Source organism: Pteropus vampyrus, unplaced genomic scaffold (genome assembly GCF_000151845.1).
Source record: "Pteropus vampyrus isolate Shadow unplaced genomic scaffold, Pvam_2.0 Scaffold692, whole genome shotgun sequence".
In the NCBI taxonomy this organism is placed as follows: domain Eukaryota; kingdom Metazoa; phylum Chordata; class Mammalia; order Chiroptera; family Pteropodidae; genus Pteropus; species Pteropus vampyrus.
The window spans coordinates 11,523-17,103 of record NW_011889473.1 but is presented as its reverse complement, the minus strand read 5'-3'; the positions used below and the strand labels follow the sequence as shown (position 1 = coordinate 17,103).

Sequence of the window (5,581 nt, the reverse complement as noted above, 5' to 3'; positions counted from 1 at the left end):
AGACTCAGGGCTGGTTTCCTGTGTGATCTGTGGCTTCCTGTCCATGTGGCAGTTTCTAAGGGAACCTGTGTACATTTATCCTTCTCTGCTCACCCCTGACGTTTCTGAATGCACACGTGGTGTTTTGGGGTTTTTTCTTTGTAATGAGGGACACATTTCTCACCTGCGCAAAATAGTCACGTAGAGTCAGAAGTGACTCTGGCAGTTTTCACCAGGCTCAGAGTCCTGAGAATGCTCCGGAGACATCCCTGAATCCTTTCCAATCAGACTCAAACAGGAGCCCCTGGTGGTGTCCCTGACACATAATACTTTCGGGTCTTCTCAGGCCATGGTAGAGACCAGGCCGTTTTCAGGATATAAAACCCATTGGATTCCACCTCTTAACTCTCGTGATGTCAAACGTGTACCAACAGGTCTCAGCACGGGTCCTGCGTTCTTTTACTTAATCCACTCTCTTTCCCTTTAGAATTTTTTTCCTTGCATTTCCCTTAGTTTGGTCCCTAAAAATAGCGAGTGTCGTGTCTGTGCTCTAAGTCTCACGAATCAGGAGCTTTACCTGGAGCTCAGGTTGGCAGCTTCAGGCGCATTAGGAGAGGCAGATGGGACTTTCCCCCTCCTCACTGCACTGCACTGCACAGCCCTGTCGTCCTCAGTGTGGACACATTGGGAGGACAAAGGACTATCCATAGCCAAGTGGACAAGTTGTCTGGTAAACGTTAGATGCTATGGAGGACGCACCTGGTGCAGCTCCAACTATCCCGAGGTCACCACCTGCACGTGTGCTTTGGGGAGGACCTGCAGATGGGACCATCAGATGTGCTGTGTGATCTGGGTGCCATCAATGGAGGGGACACACTGGGCAGGACACAGGATTTTGGGGAAGCCACAAGGACGGCCAGTCTAAAGTCTCTGGAATCCCTGAAGCTGCTGTCCATCACGGGAATCCATGCCATTTGGGTGTGTTTGGTTCAGCCCACATCAGGTTATTTAGGATAAATTCCTGAGTTAGAGAACATGGCTGACACATTATAACAAACCCTGGACAATACCTTGACAGCAACAACTGGATTAGTGGTGACTGAAGAAATGGACAGTGGAGCCCGGCCGTGTTTCCACAAGAAACTGACCGTTGTCTGCAGCACTCTGTGTTTTTCAGTAGAAGCAGGTTCATGTCACCAAAGACATTTACAGAAGAGGTTGTGGTCAAGGCCTTACGAAAAGCAGTTTTATGGATGGATTACATTTAAAAAATGGTTTTTAATTATTTTCAAGTATACGGCCCATTTGTTAGACATTTATGCCATTTATAAAACGATCTTCCTAAGTGCCATTTCTCTCCTCTGGCTCGCCACCGAGCTGCTACATCAAGGCTAACTGCATTCCCTATGCTGTGCTCCCCACCCCCACGTCCATCTACCGACTACTCATTTGTACTTCTTTAACCCTTTACCCCATGATCACGTTGGACTTATTCCTGGGATGCAAGGTTGGTACACAATCTGCCAATGAATTAATGTGACACTTCGCATTAGCAAATCAAAAGATAAAAAGCATATGATCATATCATAGATGCAGAAAAAGCATTTGTCAAAATCCAGCCTCCATTTATGATAAAACCTCTCAGCATAGTGGGAATAGACGAAACATACCTCAACATACTAAGACCATACGTGACAACTCAACAGCTAACATCACACTCAATGGAGAAAGGCCAAAAGCCTTTTCTTTAAGATCAGGAACAAGACAAGGATGTCCACTTTCACCACTGCTCATCAATATTGTATTGGAAGTCTCAGCCACAGCAACATGACAGGAAAGGGAAATAAAATGTATTTGAATTGGAAAGAAAGAAAGAAAACTCATGATTTGCCAATGACATGATACTATATACAGAGAACTCTAAAGATTCCAGCAAAAAAAAACTGTTGGGGGGGATTAATTTTGCTTAAAAATCCCACTGCATGTCTTTAGGAAAACACCTACACTTGTGGGGTTACAGAAGCTGTCCGACCCTGAGAGCAGGCAGAGGGAGAGCTGGCGGGTGACGTCCACATGTCCTGCAGTGGGAGGAGGGTCCAGCACGTCGTCCCTCCAAATTATCACTTCGAGGACGTCTAAGTCCCTGAGCAATGGCCCTCCCCAGTGTCCCCTCTGTTCCCAGTCCCAGCGGGAGAGGCTCACAGGTGTGTGCTGCCAGCACTAGCCAGGTGATGGGAGTAGAGGAGCAGCAGCTGGACCTGTCCTATGGGGCCCCTCTCTCCGTGGAGGTGACGGCTTCCTTAGGACCAATGCACTGTGCTTGGAGTTTGTGTCAGGAAACACGGTTGTGCTTGTTATCGTGGAGGATGTAAAGGATCAAACGTACGGCCTTCGGACAGTTTAGACTCAACTCTGTTGTCCTTCACCACGAGCAGTCAGGGGGCGGAGCCTGACCTGCCTCCCTTGTCGTAGAAAGAGCTTCAGCCGAGCTTCCGATTCCCTTCTCCTCATTCTACCTTTCACAGAACAGCAGGAGAAACACGTCACACAAGTTCCCCACCGTCCATAACAAGAACCGCCTCCCTCCAGGTTCCACTAAGAAGGTTCCGGCACCATCTGAGCACCCGTCACGATGGCCGTCGTCACCCACATTTCTGCGTCTGCTCAGGACGGCTGAGGTTTCCTCCACGAAGACTGAGGCTGCTCCCCGGCTCCCGTCTTCCTCTCTGAGCTCCCCCTAGATCCTCCTCTAAAGACCCGTCCACAGCATGGAGGCTTCTTCTAACACGCATCTCAACACCCTTCCACCATCTTTGCCCAGCCCGGTTCCAATGAAACGTCCAGTTATATGTATCTGTTACAGCAGCACCCCCATCTCTCTGTACCGATTTCATAGTCCATGTGAGCTGCTATGAAAAAGTAACAGAGATGAAGCGGCTGAGAGAGACAACTGGAATTTACTTCACACAGACCTGGGGGAGAGAATCCACGGTAAAGACCACAGACTCGGCATCTTGAGGTCTCGCTTCCTGGTTCACACATGGTCTTCTGTGCCCTCACCGGGGGAAGTGCTCTCTGAATTTAAGACACCGGATTTTTGAATGATTAACTGTTTCTAATTGAACTTTTTTCTTTCTAGGGCTGTGCCCTCTGGACACCTATCACAAGGGCAGACAGATTATGATCCCATATTTTTCTGGGGCACCTGAGTATCCAGCCCTCGGAGTGCAGCATCTATGATGTCACATAGCTGAAATGTGGAAGGGAATTTACTGATTAGCACCTAGTGCAGCTTGCTTGTCACTGTGGCTGCGTGTCATAAGAAGAATAACATTTTATCAGGTCTCTCCATCTACAGGCTGAGCATTGGCTTTTCTCGTAGAGCCCAGGGACGGGGGACACTCCAACATCCCTCAGCAGGTGCGCGGACTCACACGGCACAGACGCACTCATCAGAAGGAGACTCAGCAGTGACCCGTGTGAGTCCGCGTCACACCACACACTGCATTTCCAATTACGATGCTGAGGATGTAACATGGACATCATGTATGTGCGTGTGATTCCAACTGTACACGTCATCCTGGCGTGGCTGTGGCGGACAGAGCTCTCCCACAGCAAGACGACTACAGTCCAAGTGCAGTTATCAGTGGACAAAGAAAGTTAGAGGCACAGAGAGTGACACTCAGATGGGGCCCGACGCCTGCAATACACCTGTGACCCTGGTTCTCACATTATTCTCCGTTAGCACAAAAAGGCAGCAAATCCACACACGCTCATGCAGGATGGATAACTGCATCTCACTTGACACGTCACCTCTGTCCTTGGAGGTGGCTCAGGAGAGCAGTGGGGTGCAGTGTGGATTGTGCATGGCCACACACATGAGTTCACTTTTACACACCTGTACTCTCGACACCAGCAAGCTCTCTGTGGTCCTGTTTGGCCTTGTTCACCTGTGATGCAGGTAAATGATATCACATCCCATGACTTACGTGTGTGAATAAAATGAAATAAGATGATGGTGCTAAGTGTTTAAGCAACACATGTCACAGTAAAAGTCATATTTCACCAAACAATCTCATTGTCACTATGTGCTCAGGTACATCCTGGCCTGATCTGGGTTCTGCCCTCTCTGTGGGTTCCAAACCCCAGAGCTCCTTATACAGTCAGAGCGCATGCAAATAGGGCCCCTCTGCCGATAAAAGCCAGCCCAGCCCTGAGCCTGCAGCTCTGGGACAGGAGCCGAGCCCCACGATTCCTAGGTGTCCCCATTCCGGGATCAGGTCTGAACACGCACGCCACACCATGGGATCGCCTGGGATCCGCTGGTTTTTCCTCGTCGCTGTTTTACGAGGTGACTGATGGGGAACAAGGGACACTGTTTACGTGAGTGGGTGTGAGTGAGGAACACGGACGTGTGACAGTTTCCTGACCCCGACATGTCTCTGTTCGCAGGTGTCCAGTGTGAGGTGCAGCTGGTGGAGTCTGGGGGAGACGTGGTGCAGCCCGGGGGGTCTCTGCGACTCTCCTGTGCAGCCTCTGGATTCACCTTCAGTAGCTACTGGATGTACTGGGTCCGCCAGGCTCCGGGTGGGTCTCAACCATTAAATATGATGGCAGCAGCACATACTACGCTGACTCCGTGAAAGGCCGATTCACCATCTCCAGAGACAACGCCAAGAACACGCTGTATCTGCAAATGAGCAGCCTGAAGGCTGAGGACACGGCCGTGTATTACTGTACGACAGACACAGTGAGGGGACTTCAGTGTGAGCCCAGTCACAAAACTTTCTACAGGAGAGAGGGGTGGCATTCAGGACACCAGGGGGCGCTAAGGGCACACACAGCACAGCACACACAGACCAGCCCAGCAGCAGGTGCACAGGGAGCTGGGGAAGGGGCTTCCTTTTGGGAGCAGCGATTTCCTCTCAAATCTCTCTGCTGCCTCCCAGGAGAATTACTGCTGTTTCTTTGTGGCTCTAATTTTCCACATTCTCACACAGACGAGAAATGAAGAAGTAACCTGTCTGTAGACGGCGTATCCGCAGTGCCTGGGGACCTTTCCTGCAGCAGCTTTCAATGTGCCCTTTCTGATTTCTTGACAGAGAGAGCCCCTGTGGGCTTTGTGTTCTGAGGCTGGGAACTGTTTCCACACAGAGAGACACAGCACAGTGCAGGGACCTGTGTGCTGAGCTCAGGCTCTGCCCCCCACAGACACACGCTGTCCCCACGTGGGCCTCCCTTCAGACAGGACTCGTGGCCCACATGGGAGGACTTGTCCCCCAGGACTCTGTCCCACAGGGTCCCTGTCCTGCCTGCAGCACGTTAACCTCTTGTTCCTCATTTTCTCGGGTGGATGATAAACACCCTTCATCACCTGCTGTCACCTGCTGTCCTGGTTCCACTAAATCTGTTTAGTCATTGTGTCCCCCGTGCTGCAGTCTCCCTCACTCTCAAGCCCTCCCCACGTACCAGTCACAGCAAAGGGGATAATAATTTCCGACATGGGTCCTTCCTATGATTCTGCACTGGGCCCTGGCACTGCACAGTCTGCTGTTGTGTCTTCAGACCCCATCACGTCTTTGCTGTAAATCCTCCCACATCC

General features: G+C 50.7%; 1 pseudogene; it reads left to right on the top strand.

Moving 5' to 3' along the window:
* LOC105309218 overlaps positions 1–5,581 on the top strand; it is an 18,912-nt pseudogene that overhangs the window by 12,630 nt on the left and 701 nt on the right.